Source organism: Mustela nigripes, chromosome 13 (genome assembly GCF_022355385.1).
Source record: "Mustela nigripes isolate SB6536 chromosome 13, MUSNIG.SB6536, whole genome shotgun sequence".
NCBI lineage: Eukaryota > Metazoa > Chordata > Mammalia > Carnivora > Mustelidae > Mustela > Mustela nigripes.
Genome location: NC_081569.1, coordinates 111,922,615 through 111,940,928, shown reverse-complemented (window position 1 = coordinate 111,940,928; position 18,314 = coordinate 111,922,615). Strand labels below are relative to the sequence as shown.

General features: G+C 36.0%; 1 protein-coding gene and 1 long non-coding RNA gene across 19 annotated transcripts in view; one reads left to right on the top strand and one right to left on the bottom strand.

The window, feature by feature from the left end:
- GPHN (gephyrin) overlaps positions 1-18,314 on the bottom strand; it is a 637,714-nt gene that overhangs the window by 115,410 nt on the left and 503,990 nt on the right. The window lies entirely within an intron of this gene.
- Positions 6,128-14,003, top strand: LOC132000043 (uncharacterized). Of its 2 annotated transcripts, XR_009399164.1 has the most exons (3): positions 6,128-6,313; positions 9,495-10,818; positions 13,857-14,003. It is a non-coding gene; the product is annotated as an uncharacterized LOC132000043 (long non-coding RNA). The 2 variants fall into 2 exon arrangements; XR_009399163.1 differs by lacking the exon at positions 13,857-14,003 and having other exon boundaries at positions 9,495-11,296.

Genomic DNA, 18,314 nt, shown 5'->3' with positions numbered 1-18,314 from the left:
GAGATCACAAGTAGGCAGAGAGGCAGGTAGAGAGAGAAAGAGGAGGAAGCAGGCTCCCTGCTGAGCAGAGAGCCTGATGCGGGACTCAATCCCAGGACCCTGAGATCATGACCTGAGCAGAAGGCAGAGGCTTTAACCCACTGAGCCATCCAGGCGCCCCGCCCACTTAAAAAAAAATAAAGATTTTTATTTATTTACTTATTTGACAGAAAGAAATCACAAGTAGACAGAGAGGCAGGCAGAGAGAGAGAGAGAGAAGCAGGCTCCCTGCCGAGCAAAGAGCCCGATGCGGGACTCGATCCCAGGACCCTGAGATCATGACCTGAGCCAAAGGCAGCGGCTCAACCCACTGAGCCACCCAGGCGCCCTTTTGCCCACTTTTTAATTGCTTTTTGTTGTTGAATTGTAGGAATTCCTTCTATATCCCAGAGATTAACTCATTATTTGATATATGGTGTGCAGATACTTTGTTCTATTCTATAGGTTGCTTTTTCATTCTGTTGATTGTGTACTTTGCTATGCAGAATTTTTAAAATTTAATGTAGTCCCACTTGTCTATATTTGTTTTAGTTGCTGTTTTTGTGTCATATCATTGTCCATTCCAATGTCATGAGGCTTTCCCTTTATGTTCCCCTTATGTTTTCTTCTAGTTTTATAGCTTCGGGTCTTATGTTTAGGTCTTTAATCCATTTGAGTTAATTTTGGTATATAGTATAAGATTAAGGGCCCATCTTTAATTTTTTTGCATTTGGATATCCAGTTTTCCCAACACCATTTGTTGAATAGACTATCCTTTCCATATTGTGTAGTTTTGGCAGCCTTGGTGCCAGATATGTGGCAGTTTATGTCTGGGCTTTCTATTCTGTTCCATTTGTCTATATGTTTGCTTTTATGCCAGAACAACATTGTTTTGATTAATGTATCTTTGTAGTATGTTTGAAATCAGGAAATGAGAGGCCTGCAGCTTTGTTTTTTCTCAAGATTATTTTAGCTATTTAAAGTACTTTGATTTTTTTTTACACTGAATTTTAAAATGGTTTTTCTATTTCTGAAAAAAATGTCATTGGGATTTTGATAGTGATTGCACTGAATCTTTAGACTGCTTTAGGTAATATGAATATTAACAATATTAAGTCTTCCAATTCATGAGCAAGAGGATATTTCTTTCAGCAATATTTTATAGTTTCAGTGTACAGGTCTTTTACCTCCTTGTTTAATTTATCCCTGAGTATTTTATTTTTTGATACTATTGAAATGGGGTTGTTTTCTTAATTCCTTTTGGATTGTTCATGGTTAGTATTTGGAAACACAACTGATTTTGGATTATTGAGTTTGTATTCTGCAACTTTGTTGAATTATTTCATTCTGACAGTGTGTGTATGTGTGTAATCTTTAGGGTTTTATACATATAAGATTGTGTCATGTGTGAATAAAGATCATTTTACTTCTTCCTTTCTAGTTCAGATATCTTTTATTTGCTTTTCTTGCCTAAGAGCTCTGACTGGAACTTTCAGTATCATATTGAATAGAAGTGGTGAAAGTGGGTATTCCTGCCTTGTTTGCAAATAAAGGAAAACCTTTCAGTTTTCTACTGTTATATATAATTTACCTGTTTACCTTTTTATATATAACTTTTATTATGTTGAGGTAACTCCCTTCTATTCCTGTTTGGTGAGTGTTTTTATCAGGAAAGGGCATTGAATTTTGTCAAATACTTTTTCTGTATCTATTAAGATGATCAGGTGGTTTTTGTTCTTTTGTTTTGTTAATGTGGTATATTCTGTTTATTGACTTTTGTATGTTGAACCACCCACCCTTGTATCCCAGGGATAAATCTCACTTGTTCATGGTATATAATCTTTTTCATGTGCTGCTGAATTTCATTTTCTAGTTTTTGCTGAGGATTTTTGCATCTACGTTCATAAGAGATACTGGTCTGTAGTTTTCTCATAATATCATTGTCTGGCTCAGGGTAATGATAGATAGCCTCAGAAAACGAGTTAATAAGTGTTCCCTCTTCTTCAATATTGGGAAGAGTCTGAGAAGAACTGGCTTTAATTCTTCTTTAATTGTTTGGTAGAATTCTACAGTGAAGTCATCTGGTTCTGGGATTCTTGGTGGAAAACTTTTGGTTACTGATTCAATCTCCTTCTGGTTGTTAGGTTTTTTTGGATTTTCTGTTTCTGTATGATTCAGTCTTGGTAGAATATATGTTTCTAGAAGTTTATCCATTTCTTCTAGGCTTTCCAACTTGCTGGAATATAATTATTCAAAGTAGTCTCATAATCTTTTTCTTATTTTTGTGGCATCAGTTGTAATGTATTTTTTTCATTTCTTATTTTAGTAATTAAGTCTTCTCTTTTATTCTCAGTCTAATTGAGGGTTTGTCAAATTATCTAATTAAAAAAATAACAACTCTTTGTTTTGTTGATTTCTATTGTATTTCTATTCTCTATTTCATTTATTTCTGCTCTAATATTTATTATTTTCTTCCTTCTTCTAACTTGAAGATTAGTTCTTTTATTTCTATTGTTCTTTAAAATGTGCAGTTAGATTGTTGATTTCAGATCTTCTCTTTTAATGTAAGCCATTTACTGTTAAAACTTCCCTGTATTATTGCTTTTGCTGCATTCCATAAGTTTTAGTGTTTTGTTTTGGTTTTCATTAGTGTCAAGATATTTTCTAATTTCCTTGTGATTTCTTTTTTGACTCACTGGTTGGTCAAGAGTGTGTAATTTCCACATATTTGTGATTTTTCTAATTTTTCTATTGTTACTGATTTCTAGTTTCATTGCCTTGTTGTTGGAAAAGATACTTGGTAGATCAAGCTTCCTTAAATTTGTTAAGGCTCTTTTTTGTGTGTGTGTGGTCTAACATTTGATCTATTTTGGAGAATGTTCTGTGAATAGGTATGGAGCAGAATATGTGTTCTGCTGCTGGTGGGTGCAGTGTTCTGTGTATGTCTGTTAGGTCCAATCATATTTATAATGTTGTTCAAGTCCTCTGTTTCCTTACTGATTTTGTTTGATTATTCTATCTGTTATTAAAAGTGGTATATTGAATTCACTATTATTGTGTTACTATCTATTTCTTCCATCAATTCTGTCCACGTTTGCTTTGTATTTTTGGGTACTCTGATGTTACGTGCTTATGTATTTATAATTTTTGTATCTTTCATTGTTATGGAATTGACTCTTTTATCATTATATAACACCCTTCTTTGTTTCTTGTAACAGCTGTTTTTAACTTTAAGTCTGTATTGTCTGAAATACATATTGCCACTCTTGTTCTCCTTTGGTTACCATTTACATGGAATAATGTTTTCCATCCTTACACTTTGAGCCTATGTGTGTCTTTTTATCTAAGCTGAATCTCTTATAGATGCATCGATTTTTAAAAAATCCATTCAGCTAGCCACTCTTACGTCTTTTGATGGGGAAATTTTACCCATTTCATTTGAAGTTAGTGCTGATAGGAATGGACATACTATTACCATCTGAAAAATTATTTTCTGTTTGTCTTATACTTATTTTGGACCTCTTTTCTACTCTTGATGCTTTTCTTTGTGTTTCATTGATTTTGTTTTTGGTATTAACCTTTGATTTCTTTCTCATCTCTTTCCTTGTATATTCTGTAGATATTTTGCAAGCGCGCACACGCGTGTGTGTGTGTGGTTTCCTTGGAACTTAAACATCTTATAGTTACAACAATCTATTTCATGCTTGTAAGAACTTCAATCATATACAAAACCCTGGTCTTTTACATTTTTCCACTCCCACTTTATATTAACTGATGTCACAAACCACTCCTTACATACCATGTATACATTAATAACATAGTCTTAAAGTTATTTTTTATGATTGTATCTTTTAAATTCTATACTAAAATTAAAAGTGCTTTACATGCCACTATTACAATATTGTAGAATTCTGTATTTATCTATATATTTACCTTTGTTGGTGAGTTTTATATTTTATTTTATTAATTTATTTTTTAAAGATTTTATTTTTATTTATTTGACAGAGAGAAATCACAAGTGGGCAGAGAGGCAGGCAGAGAAAGAGAGAGAGGAGGAAGCAGGCTCCCCCCTGAGCAGGAAGCCCAACGTGGGGCTCGATCCCAGGACCTTGAGACCATGACCCGAGCTGAAGGCAGAGGCTTAACCCAATGAGCCACCCAGGCTCATTGGGAAAATAGAGGAGTACCTCGGTGGTACTGAGTTTTTATATTTTAAAAACCGAGTTTTATATTTTAATATACATTTGTGATGCTGTCTGATGTCCTTTTTTTTTTTTTTAAGATTTTATTTATTTGACAGACAGGGATCACAAATAGGCAGAGAGGCAGGCAGAAAGAGAGGAGGAAGCGGGCTTCCTACTGAGCAGAGAGCCTGATGCAGGCCCCCATCCCAGGACCCTGAGACCATGACCTGAGCTGAAGGCAGAGGCTTTAACCCACTGAACCTCCCTGGTGCCCCATGATGTCCTTTTGTTTCAATTTGCAGGAATAACTTTAGCATTTCGTGTAAGGTAGGTCTAGTGGTGATAAACTCTTCAGCTTTTGCTTATCTGTGAAAGTCCTTATATCTCTTTCATTTCTGAAGGACAGTTTTGCTAGAAATAGTATTCTTGGTTGACTATCTTTTTCTTCCAGGACTTTGAATTATCATCCTACTTCCTTCTGGTCCATAAGGTTTCTACTAAGAAAGCCACTGATAATGTGATGAAAGCTTCTTTAAACATAAGTTGCTCTTGCTGCTTTCAAGAGATTATCTTTGACTTTTGACAGTTTGTCATGTGTTTTGGTGTAGGACTTTTTGGATTCATCCTATTTGGAATATTTTAAGCTTCCTGAATTTTGATGTCCATTTATTTCCTTAGATTTGGGTAGTTTCCAGCCACTATCTCTTTAAATAAGTTCTCCCTTTCTCTCTTCTCCTCTGGAACTCTCAGGGTGCATATATTAATTTGCTTAATGCTGTCCTATAAATTCCTTAAGCTCTCTTCACTTGTCTTCATTTTTTTCACTTTGCTCCTCTGACTTGATAATTTCAAATGATCTTTCTTCAAGTTCTTTCTTCTGCTTAATTAAGTCTGCTATTGAATGCTTCTAGTGAATTTTTCAATTCAGTTATTCTCCAGTTCCATAATTTCTGCTTGGTTCTTTTTTAATAGTTTCTGTGTCTTTGTTAATATCTCATTTTGTTCATGAATTGTTCTCCTGCTTTTGCCTAGCTATCTATCTGTATTCTCCTATAGATCCTTTAGCTTCAAGAAAATTACTTTGAATTCTTTGTTAGGAAATTCATAGATTTCTGTTTCTTCAGGGTTGGTTTCTAGAGATTTATTTTGTTCATTTAAAAAAAAATATTTTGTTTATTTGAGAAAGAGAGAGAGAGAGACAGAGAGAGAACAAGCAGGGGAAGGGGCAGAAGGAGATGGAGAGGGAGAAGCAGACTTCCCACTGAATGGACAGCCTGACACAGGGCTGGATCGCAGGACCCTGGGATCATGACCTGAGCCATAGTCAGACACTTAACCAGCTGAGCCACCGAGGTACTCCTATTTTGTTCATTTGATTGAGCCATATTTCTTTGTTTCTTCTTGTACGTTGTAATTTTTTTTTTCCTTCTGAGTTTTATGCATTTGGGAAAACAGCCACATCTCCCAGTCTTTATTTACTGACTTTGTACAGAGGAAGATTTTCACCAAACAGCCCAGCTAGAGATTCTGAGGGTTTTATAACTTCTCTTGGCTGTGTATGTAATTTTCTAATTAGAGTTTGTTGGGTTCTTTTTCAGGAGTCCACAGTCTCTTGTTTCCTCTTCTATCTTCCTGTAGCACTGCAATCTTTCTGGTGTTGCAGCAGCAAGCCACCTACTCTCCTTTAATATCAATGGCCTCTTGGTATCCAAAGTATGCCAATTCAAGCACCCCAAGTCAAGAGAGACAGAAACCGATCCTTTGGATAGGCTTTCCCCAATCCCTAAACTGAACTGCTGCATATACTTGCTGTGTTCTTTTCTCTTCTACCTAAGGAATAAGTTGGAATTGGTTGCCTTCTTCCCATAACAGTGAGCCATGTCAGCTTCTGCACTATTTCAGACTCTCCAGTGTCACTGCAAGCTGCCACTCCTCTCACTTGCTTTCAGTGGCCCCTAGGCATGCAAACTATGCTGGTTTCATCAGCACTCCAAGTCAGATGAAACAAATCAGTTCCTTGGGCAGCTTTCAAACAACTAAAACATTGGATGCTTATTCTACTCTGATGATCATAGTGAGCTATGCTGACTAAGAAGGTGCAGAGATCATAGGTAAAGTAAAAATATTTCCTTCCCATTTTAATTCACGTTTGCTTGGCTTGTTCTTGGCTTTATATTTGCCTGTGGTTTGCAATTTATTAACTGGTTTGTGGAGTTCTCACAAATATTTTACTCCATATACTGCTGTTAAATTGGTGTCTCTGTGGAGAAAAGAGGGGTGGGACTTCCTATTCCATGATTTATTAACTTAATATTTTTAGCTATACCAGATAAAAATATTGACAATTAAGAGCCTAAAAAGATTGACTAAAAGTAATAAATGAGTCATACTTTTTCATATAAAATAAAAAAGCAAGATCAAATTTAAATTGAAAGTAAATATTGCTTATGAAATTGCTAGGTTTCGTAAACAAAGAAAAATGTTTGAGAACTTGGTAAATAAACTACAAGAAGATATATGAAAAAATCTGATTTATTTAGGAGATTAGATAAGAAAATTCAGAAGTACAGTCCTTATAAATAGTACCTCAATAAATATTTATGGAAGTGAATTGCTAATTATCTTTAGTTATGTAAAGAAAAATTGAGTAAGTGATGATAAGCAGTTGTTGTCTGATCCATTAAGTGCCAAAAAAGAGGGTAAGGGATTAGGTCACAGCCGGAGAGAATTAGGAAAAATTTCCTAAAAATAAGGATTATAAGAAATTAACATACTTCAAGGACTACTTCACAATTCTCTTTAAAATTTCTTCTTATAAAGGAAAAAAAATTCATTTTTTTGGTGGGGAGTGAGGGGCAGAAGGAGAGGAAGAGAGAAAATCTCAAGCAGACTCCATAGCCAGCACAGAGCCTGAGGTGGGGCTCGATCCCACAACCCTGAGCCAAATCCAGAACTGGTCACTCAACTGACTGAACCACCCAGGCACCCCCCAAACTTCAAGTTTTTGGTGCTAGAAATTTAACTAGAAGACTTATCTATCTAGGATAAATTGAAAAGCATAAGACTAGAACCAGAAATTATGATAATACTTTAGGCAAAATGTTTTGAATCTGGTGACAGTAGTAAAAATGAATGAAGGAATTATAAGGGCCAGAATGAAACATGAAATAATTTAAACAGGAAGAGTAGTTAAGAAAAAATAGTATTGGTAACAAAAAGATTAATGTTTTGCTACTGTTCATTGTTTTCCTTCTCTGCTCCCATTCCCTTTTCTTACTCTGGATGTTCTGTTGTCACTTCCTTGCTCTGCCTGCCCAAGGTTTTCCTTTGACTTATTTACTCACTCACCCATTCATCCCATTTATTGAGAGAGCCTTAGAAAAGTATGAGTGGATAAGACAGATGAGTTACTGCAGAGAGCTTAGGGTGGAGTGGAGGGAATTAAGTGGAGAAGGCAGAAAATAAATAAGCTAGCATTAGAGTGAGAGAACTACAGAATACTAGAGGAAAACATAAGAGGGACACTTTGCTCAGATTTGGAAGGTGACAGGAAGCTTTTTTCTTAACTGCTTCTTCTGTTTATATTTCCTTAATGTCCTTAAAATTATTAATTTTCCTTAATATGTCCCAAATATTTGTATTGGATTTGTTTACTTGTTTGTTTACTTTAGGAAGAGAGAGAATCATAAAAATCATTAAGTTCAGTTGATTAGTATAAGACTAGCAAACTTTTACACAAAAAGTAGGAAAAGCAAAGTCTTATAGAAAGTTAAGAGCTACAGGTAAACTAAATACCTAAAATTTTTCACTTAACAGTTCTGGTGGGTGTCTAGGTGGCTCAGTCAGTTAAACATCTATCTTCAGCTCAGGTCATGATCCCAAGGTCCTGGGATCAAGTCCTACATCTGGCTTCTTGATCAGTGGGGAGCTTGCTTCTCCCTTTGCCTCTCATGAGTAAATAAATAGAATCTTTAAAAAAAAAACAGTTCTGATAAGAATTTTAATGAATATTTATTTCATCTACATCCCACTGAACCCTGTTCTATTACATAATGAGTGTCCCCAATAAAATAGTAATGTTTTCAAGTAAACATGTCCTTAAGATAAAATTATTTTAAAATTAAAAGTTCATTAGAGACCTAGAATAAATGTGCTATGCTTTGAGAACTGGCAAAACAATCTGGAAAAAGAGTGGTTTGGAAAGGAAAGCAATGCTGAGTCAGTTTTGAAATCCAGCCATGGGAAATCTCTTACTTGAATAGTGTCTCAGCTGAATCATTATTCTAGTTTCTTGCTGCTAAAGTAGTAAAATCTCTTAATTCATTCAAAGGAGAAAGTCAATTCTGTTTTTATATAACACCAAACCTGAAACCTCTATTTTACTTACTATATAATTTGTTCAAATAAGAATCTGCAGAAATCGGCAAACAATTTTATGCATACTTAAATGAAGAAGGATGCCTTCTTTTAGGCACCAAGTTAGGGTGCAAATTATTTTGCATTCCAGGAATATTTCTGCCTAGATAACTACTGTTGGCTATTACACTGAAATGACTTTACTGTTCTATGTCTTTATCAACACGACTTTATTAATTCAGAAAAGTATTGCCTGGGAAGATAAAATTTGCAAAAACTTTTATTATTAATTCTAGGAACTTCCTGAAAGACCCATTAACTCTTAAATAACATCAAAGATGTTATTTTTAAACCCTCACCCTCAAATCCTTGCATTAGAGGTGGCTTGAATGCTGTGTGGTACAGAGGTCTTTCTCAGGGAGTGAGGCATGTTGTGGGCACAGGGCCTGGTATCCACACTTCTCACTGTGGCCTACTGCCAGGCTGGCAAGTGGCCTGGACTGCCTGGCCGTGGGGCCTGGCTAGAGAAGTGGGAGGAAGGGCAGCTGTGAGGTGGGGGGTACCTGGTGTCTGGCACAGCAAATCAGAGTAGTTTCAAGTTTGACACTAATATGCTCGTTTCACTTCTGAAGGAAGAAAATGCAAAAGACATCTGTGTAATAAAAATTCCTTCAGAGATGAAATATACAGATACTGTGTGATTAGTTACTTTGTAAATATCTGGAATCGCTACCAGATACATGGCATAGCCTACTTCATTGTGAAAATGTACAAATACCCAAAATATAAATGTGAGCTCATATTAACATCTAAAGGAAGACAGACTGGAAGACTTAATATTGTTAAGATGGCACTACTACTCAAAGCAATCTGTAGATTCATGATTATACCTATCAAAATCCTGATGGCTTTTTTCTTTTCTTTTTTTCCCTCCAGAAATGTTAAAGCCTATTCTCAAATTCATATGGAATGGCCTCTAAGAGTTAAAATAATATTGAAAAAGTACAAAGTTGGAGGACTCTCACTTCCCAATTTCAAAAGTTACTACAAAACTACAGTAATTAAAACAGTACAGTACTAGTGTGAGGACAGAAATACAGATAAATGGAATAGAATTGAGAGTCCAGAAATGAATCATTATAGCCATGGTAAATTTATTTTTGACATGGGTGCCAATACCAATCAACGGGGAAGGAATAGTCATTTCAATAAATGGCCCTGGGACAACTGAATAACTACATGTGAAAGAATGAAGCTGGATCTTGACCTCACACTATATACAAAAAATTAACTCAAAATGATTCAATAACCTAAATAGGATGGTTAAAACCATATAACTCTTAAAAGAAAACATAGTAGTAAAGCATCATGACCTTGGATTTGGCAATGATTTCTCAGATAGGATACAAAAAGCATAAGCAACAAAAGAAAACTTAGATAAACGGAACTTAATTAAAATTAAAAACTTTTGTACAAAGGACATTATCAAGAAAGTGAAAAGACGACCTAGACAATGGAAGAAAATATTTGCAAATAATATATCTGATGAGGGTCTAGTACCCAGAATATATGAAGAACTTCTACAATCAATAGCAAAAGACAAACCAACCAATTAGAAATTGGGCAAAGATATACAAACGGCCAAAAAGCATATGAAAAGATGCTCCACATCATTACTCATTAGGGAAATGAAAATCAAAACCACAATGAGATAATACTTCCCTTCTACTTGAATGGTTGTAAGAAAAATTTAAGAAAGTCCTCATTTGGGCAAAGATGTGGAAAAAGGATGTTTGGATACTGCTGTTGAGAATGTAGAATGGTTTAGCCACTGTGGAAAATAGTTTGGCAGTTCTTTAGAAAGCTGAACATAGAATTACCACATGACCAGCAATTCTATCTTCTAGGTAAATACCCAACAGAACTGAAAACAGGTACTCAAACAAATACATGTAGAGGCATGTTCAAAGCAGCACTATTCACAATAGCCAAAAGGTAAAACATCCAAATGTCCATCAACTGACCAATGCATGAATAAAATGTGGTATAAATACATAATAGAATATTATGCAGCCACAAGAAGAAATTAAGTACTGATACATGTTACAACATGGAGCTAAACAAAAGCAGCAAGATAAAGTCACCACGTATTATATTTATATAGAATTGTGTGATTCCATTTATTTAAAAAATCCCAAATCTTTAGAGAAAGAAAACAGACTGGTAGTTGCTGGAAGCTGGTGGTAGTGGAGAGTGGAGAGTAAGTACTTAATGGGTATGGGATTTCCTTTTCGGGTGATGAAAATGTTTTGGAACTCAACAGAGGTGGTGGTTGCACAACAATGTAAATGTACTAAATATCACTGAATTATTTACTTTAAAACTGCTTTATTTTGTGTGAACTTCACCTCAGTTAAAAAAGATTGAAAGAAAGGACACTGATGTCTGGCTTTGTGTTTACTGAATTATTGTGACTCTGACAGCCACAGTAATTCTTTTATGTTTCAGAAACCAGAGAAACCTATTAATTAGAGAAATTATATACCCTGTATTCCTAAGGACAGTTAGTTTAGATAGCATCTAAAACATTACCTGAAGACTTCATTCTTAGAATAGAAGATGATACATTATATCTGACTCCAGTGGAATTTGAGTAAGAATGAAGTGAAATGTATTGCTTTAGTCATTTTAGATTTGGAATGACTTGTTTCTTTGAAAAATATAGCTCCTTATCTCTGCCTCGTTGTTTACGTTGGTGTTAACACAATCTTTTTATACTTTCTGGGCATGCATGCTGATGCCTGAAGACTGCAGCTAAATGAGCTACCAAAAATCAATGTGTTCAAATAACAATTTGAATTGAATATGTTCAAATAACAATCTTTATTTCTGGGGATCCCTGCAGGATAGCGCTGGCCCTTTGTTCAACTTGAGCTCTGCTTGGGTTTTAATTGATTTTGCATATATGCAAATGTTATTCTGTAAAATAAGGCCAAAATAAAACACACACACACACACACACACACACACACACACACACACACACACCTTGCCTGGCTACGTGCACCAATCCTAAACTATTTATTCATGATTTTACCCAATTCTAATCAAACTGCCATGGTGAAAAACTCAACTTAAACCTAGCTTCCAAATATCATAAACACCTCAATGTTAAACGCACACTGAAATGCTACCAAGATTCTGTTAAGGCAGAACTCTCCCTTACTATGAAAACTTATTTGTGGAGAGTCAGCATTCAACAATCATAGAGGCCATAGGGAGACCCAGTCAAAACTAACCTCAACAAAGCCCGACCCTTGATTTGATAACAGGAAGTTTCTCTGAGGCTCCTTGAGCCTCCTACTTTGGGGAATGGGAGTGACCCTAATTACTACAATGAAGTAAGAAAGTCTCATATTAGCTTGAACTCTTTTTTTTTTTTTTTTTAAGGACCTCTTTGATAATTGGATCAGACATGAAAAAGCTTTTATCCTTGGGAAATGTCTTATTCCCAACAACACTACTATCTGTCTTGTCTATACTTGTTATTTTGTTTGTTTGTTTTTGTTAAACCTCTGTAAAGGGACAATTCATGTGGAAAAGATGGACATAGACCCCAATGAATCTATTTTGCAAACTGGCCTCAGGAATTGAGAGGGTCAGCTTTCGTCTTAAAGTGGTGTCTTTCTGATAAACTTTGCCCTGGGTCCACATCTGAGAATTTTCCTTCTTCTTGTTTTGTTAGTGACAGTCTGGCTATTGGAGAAAGCTCTCTTTCAAGCCTTTCCATGTTCTGGAACTATAAATATGTTAGTCTGTAGTGTGATAACCCAGCCCTTAGGTTGGGGAGCCTGATGCATGAGGTGCCCAAGCAACACTCTTGGCTGGTCTATTCACAGGTTCTCAAGTTTGTCTTGTCTAAATCTAAATGTGTCCCTCCCAGACCATGTTCCTACTTCTTCCATGTATTTATGCTATAACCCAAATTTGTGCAGTTATACTTAATTTCACCTAGGATAAAAAATACTCTCTTAAACCAGAAGCTAAAGAAACACTAAAACTATTAGGTGAAATGTACTTGTTTTTTCTTTTTTAGATTTGAAAGAGAGAGAGAGAGCACACATGCAAGAAAGAGAGTATGAACAGGAGGGGCAGAGGGAGAGGGAGAGAGAACCCCAAGCAGATTCTGCACTGAGTGCAGAGCCCAATGCGGGGCAAGATCCCACGATGCTGAGATCAGGAACTGAGCTGAAATCAAGAGTTGAATGCCCAGAAAACTGGGCAACCCAACCACTCCACGTTGTACTTATTCTTGTAACACTTCTATCCTCCCAATCAAAAAGCCCAGTGGGTAGAGATATAGATTTGTTCAGTACATCAGGCCTATAATAGAACAATCATATCCCACTTTCATATAGTACTAATCCCCAAACTTCTTTTACCTTCACTGCCTCTTGAGGCTGCATATTTGGTGGTGTGGATTTATGCTGTATTTTCTTTAATGACCCTTTAGGTGAAAATAGTCAGTATATGCCTTCTCCTAAGAAAGCCAACAATATACCTGGACTGTTAAGTTCCAGGGGTTTCCTGAAACACTCTCCTACTGTTCACAAGTCCTCAATTAGGACCTAAAGGACTATATTTCCCCAGGATTCTACTCTTATTCAATATGTGGGTAACTTTTTATGTTCTAAAGACGGAGTGAGCTCTAAGCCTGATTCCGTTTGTCTACTTAAACTGTTTTAACTCATAAAGAGAATAAAGTTTCTTAAGTTACACTTTTGTATAGAAGTTCATTACTAAAAATATGTTTTATCTCAAGGAAGTAAATTTCAAAATCTCATAAATATCCTGAGTTTGCCTTTCCTTTTCTGAGGAAGTTTTAGTTGAGACTATTAACTTTATCATAGTGCTATTTTCTCATACCATATGTGATATAAAAATTTATAAGAAATATATATTTGGTCATTCAGATAAAATATATTTCTGAGATATATTTGGTCTTCATCCTCAGTTCCTAAATGTATCTCAGAGCCTTAAGATGAAAAGAGTATCTTATTATTTCTTATTATTAATGATTGGTGACTTTTGGACCCCACCCAAGGGCAGGGGACTGATTTCCAAGAGGATCAACCATGTGATTAGAGGGTTGGAACTTTCAGACCCACTCCCCAACCTCTGGGGAGGGAGAGGGATTGCAGGTTGAATTAGCCAGTTGCCAATGACTTAGTCAGTCATGACAATGTAACAAAGTCTCTACTAAAAACCCAAGAAGAACTTTTTGGCCCTTCTTTTAAGGAGAGCTTCCACGCTTGGAGAATCAGGATGCTTCCACATGCTGCTGAGCCAGGCTCAAGCTCCAGAAGGGCAGAAGCTCCTTTGTTCCAGGACCTGCCCTATGGTTTCTCTTCATCTGGCTATTGATTTGTATCCTTTATCACAACTTTTAATAAACTGGCAAATGAAAGTGTTCCCTGAGTTCTGTAAGCCACCCTAGAAGATTAATAGAACCTAAGGAGGAGGTTACTGGAACTTCTAACCAGTAGCTGGTTGGTCAGAGGCATAAGTAACAGCCTGGGGCTTGTGACTGGCATCTGAAGTGGACTATGGAAGGCAGTTTTGTAGGACTGAATCCTTAACCTGTTGACTCTGCTGCTATTTCTGAGTATATAGTATCAGAATTGAGTTGACTTCTTGGATATTCTGTTGGTGTCTGAGAATTACTTGGGTGTTGTGTGTGGCGGGACACCCCCATTAAGTTTGAATTGGACTGGGAACCCTAAAAAATCACAGAAAGAATAAACTCAGGTTTATTATCAATAGGTATTGATATCAACAGGTATCAACAGTTTTGATAATTTTTGGAGGAGCAAAAAGAAAGTTACCTCTTACTTAACTCCTCCTTGGACAATTCTAGATGAATTCCAAGTTCTGAATTTTAGAAGTTAAGTGTATTCTTTTCTTTTTTTATTAACATATAATGTATTATTCGTTTCAGGGGCACAGGTCTATTATTCATCAGTCTTACACAATTCACAGCCCTCACCATAGCACACACTCTCCCCAGTGTCCATCACCCAGCCACCCCATCCCTTCCACCCCCTTCTTTTCCTTTCTCTAGGATCTACTGATGTTTTGTTTTGACAGATTTCTATATATGCTAAAAAAGAAGTTGATTACAGGTATACCTTGTATTATTGCATTTCACTTTATAAAGCTTTGCAGATATATATTTTTTCTTTTTAACAAATTAAAAGTATATAGCACCTCTGCCTCAAGTGAGTCTATTGGCTCCACTTTTTCCAACAGCATTTGCTCAATTCATGTCTCTGTGTTATATTTTGGTAATTATTTCAAACTTTTTCATCATTATTTCATTTGTTATGGCAACCTGTGATCAGTGATTACAACTTGCTGAAAGCTCAGAGGATGGTTAGCAATTTAGCAATAAAGTACTTACTATACTACAGTATAGTATAAATATAACTTTTGTATGCAATGGGAAACAAAAAATACATTTGATTCTCTTTATTGTAATATTAACTTTATTGTGGTAGTCTGGGACCACATCTACAATATCTCTGAGGCATGTTTGCACAATTTTTTTTACCTAGGCTACAAGTTGGAAATGTTTTCCTTGAGAATAGAAATGAAATAGTTTATTTCATTCAGTAAATAAACTAAAAAATGATTAAAGTATAAGGGACAGGACAGGCATACAAGAAGAATTAGTTATAGTTACCTTGCCTAGAGGGAATTCAGAGAACATGTCACAGAGAAGCTCACACTTGAACTGAGTCTTAAAGGATAACTAAGAATTTTCTAGCTCAACATCACTCATCATGATGGAAATACAAATCAAAACTACTATTGAGATATCACTTCACACCTGTTGGAATGGCTAAAATGACCAACAAAAGAAACAACAGGGAGGATACGGAGAAAGGGGAACCCTCTTCAACTGTTGGTGGGAGTACAAACTGGTGCAGCCACTCCAGAAAAGAGCATGGAGTTTCCTCAAAAAGTTAAAAATAAAACCACCTTGGGACGCCTGGGTGGCTCGGTTGGTTGGACGACTGCCTTAGGCTCAGGTCATGATCCCGGAGTCCTGGGATCGAGTCCCGCATCGGGCTCCCAGCTGCATGGGGAGTCTGCTTCTCCCTTTGACCTTCTCCTCACTCATGCTCTCTCTCACTGTCTCTCTTTCTCAAATAAATAAATAAAAAAAATAGAACCACCTTATGATCCAGCAATTACCTTACTAGGTATTTAATCAAAAGATACAAAAATACTAATTCAAAGGGACACATGCTTCCCGATGTTTATAGCAACATTATCTATAATAGCCAAATTATGGAAAGAACCCAAATATCCATTGACTAATGAACGGATAAAGAAGATGTGGTGAACACACATGCACATGTGTGTGCATACATCCACCCACCCACCCACCCACACACAGAGGAATATTATTCAGCCATCAAAAAGAATGAAATCTTGCCTTTGCAATGATATGGATGTAGCTAGAGTATATTATGCTAAGTGAAACAAGTCAGTTGGAGAAAGACAATTATCATATGATCTTACACAGATGATCATAGAGGAAGGAGGGAGACAAACTATAAGAAACTCCTAAGTAGAGAAAGCAAACTGAGGGTTGATGGAGAGCAGTTTGGTGGGGGTACAGCTTAAATGTGTGATGGGTATTAAGGAGGGCACTTGTTGTGATGAGAACTGGGTGTTATACATAAGTGATGAAGCACTAAATTCTTTCCTGAAACCAATATGTTTAACTAGAATTTAAATAAGAACTTGAAACAAATATACAGACAAATAAAGACAGTATATGTATATATACGTGTATAAAATAGAGATGCATAGAACAAAAGGTCTGTGGCAACAAAGACCAAATTTATATTTAGTCTCTATATTTCTGTATTATTTGGCTCTTCTACAGGATTTGCTTATGCATCTTAAAACATGTTTGAAAAGAAAAATAAAAACAGTTTTCTAGGAAAACAAGGGGAATGGATGCATAGGGGAAAGGGTCCAAAAGAACAGAGGCAGAACACAGTACTGAGAGAATGAGGAACTGTTAATAGGATCTATAGGACTGCAACATTACTAGTTCATAGCAAAGGAAGAAACTAAGGGTGATTAAAGCGACTAAATAAGCAATAAGATTGAAGTTGAGAAGTTCAGAGGTAGAACAGCTCATGGGGATGGAACTAGAGCGTATCATGCTTAGCGAAATAAGTCAAGCAGAGAAAGACAACTATCATATGATCTCCCTGATATGAGGAAGTGGTGATGCAACATGGGGGCTTAAGTGGGTAGAAGAAGAATCAATGAAACAAGATGGAATTGGGAGGGAGACAAACCATAAGTGACTCTTAATCTCACAAAACAAACTGAGGATTGCTGGGGGGAGGGGGTTTGGGAGAAGGGGGTGGGATTATGGACATTGGGGAGGGTATGTGATTTGGTGAGTGCTGTGAAGTGTGTAAACCTGGTGATTCACAGACCTGTACCCCTGGGGATAAAAATATATGTTTATAAAAAATAAAAAATTAAAAAAAAAAAAAAGAACAGCTCATGGTGATAAAAGAATCTTGGGTGTGCCTAGGGGCATGTGTATGAATTACTAAAGTGGTGTTGAGATGAAAGATCTTAAACTTATAGAGCAGTTATGATGTTGGATGGGCTCTCTACATGGATCTAAATGACTACATAGATCTAAATGATGAAGTGACTATTTCATCATAAGAAAACATGATCAGGAAAATCTGGACAACTGTAATGTCCATTCAAAGTGGTTAATAGTCTATAAGCCAGTAAGAACATAACTGAAATGAAAGACCATTCTAATAACACAAAGATCCACGATAAAGGTGTAAGAGCATTCAAAGAATCTGTTGTCAGTAAGAAATTATTTTTGTTCCTATCATCATAATCACTATCAATGATCCACTATCATCTCAGGATCAAAAACAAATGGAAATCATACAGCAATCATCACAAAATGTCATTTTAAAAGTTCACTCAAGGGTTTCAAGCTAACATAACAGATTCACAACACAGAAATAGGAAAAATTTACAGTAAAGAAAATAAGACACAAATATTTGAAGTTCTCCAATTACTTTTGTGATTGTTAAATAATACAGATATTCTACTGTAGATATAAATCATTCTGTTTACTAGTAAATTCTCAGTGGTGTAAGTATCCAATAGACCCATTTAGTTATGGTCCACCCGTACTTCTCTTGATAAAGATCAGGGAGAAGACAGGATGATATCATTAATTTTAAGTGACAGAAAACAATACTAAGTTATTAGCATTTATATATTACTTTTCTGTTAGGATCCTAAAACTTTTAAGGCACAACATTCAACGTTTTATCATTTCAAGGATACAGGTAAGGAAAAGCTATTTACATTTCCTTTTTATAGGATAGAAAAATGAGTAATACACAAAATTAGAAGACTTCAAGTTAATGTTATCAGTGATCAAACAAAAATATTAAGGTTTCTTTATCCTTGGTTCATGGAGCTATGTTCTAAAACATGCTGCTTAAGAAGGTAGGATCTTTTTTTTTTTTTTTTAAAGATTTTATTTATTTATTTGTCAGAGAGAGAGCGAGCGAAAGCGAGCACAGGCAGACAGAGTGGAAGGCAGAGTCAGAGGGAGAAGCAGGCTCCCCGTGGAGCAAGGAGCCCGATGTGGGACTTGATCCCAGCGTCCTGGGATCGAGTCC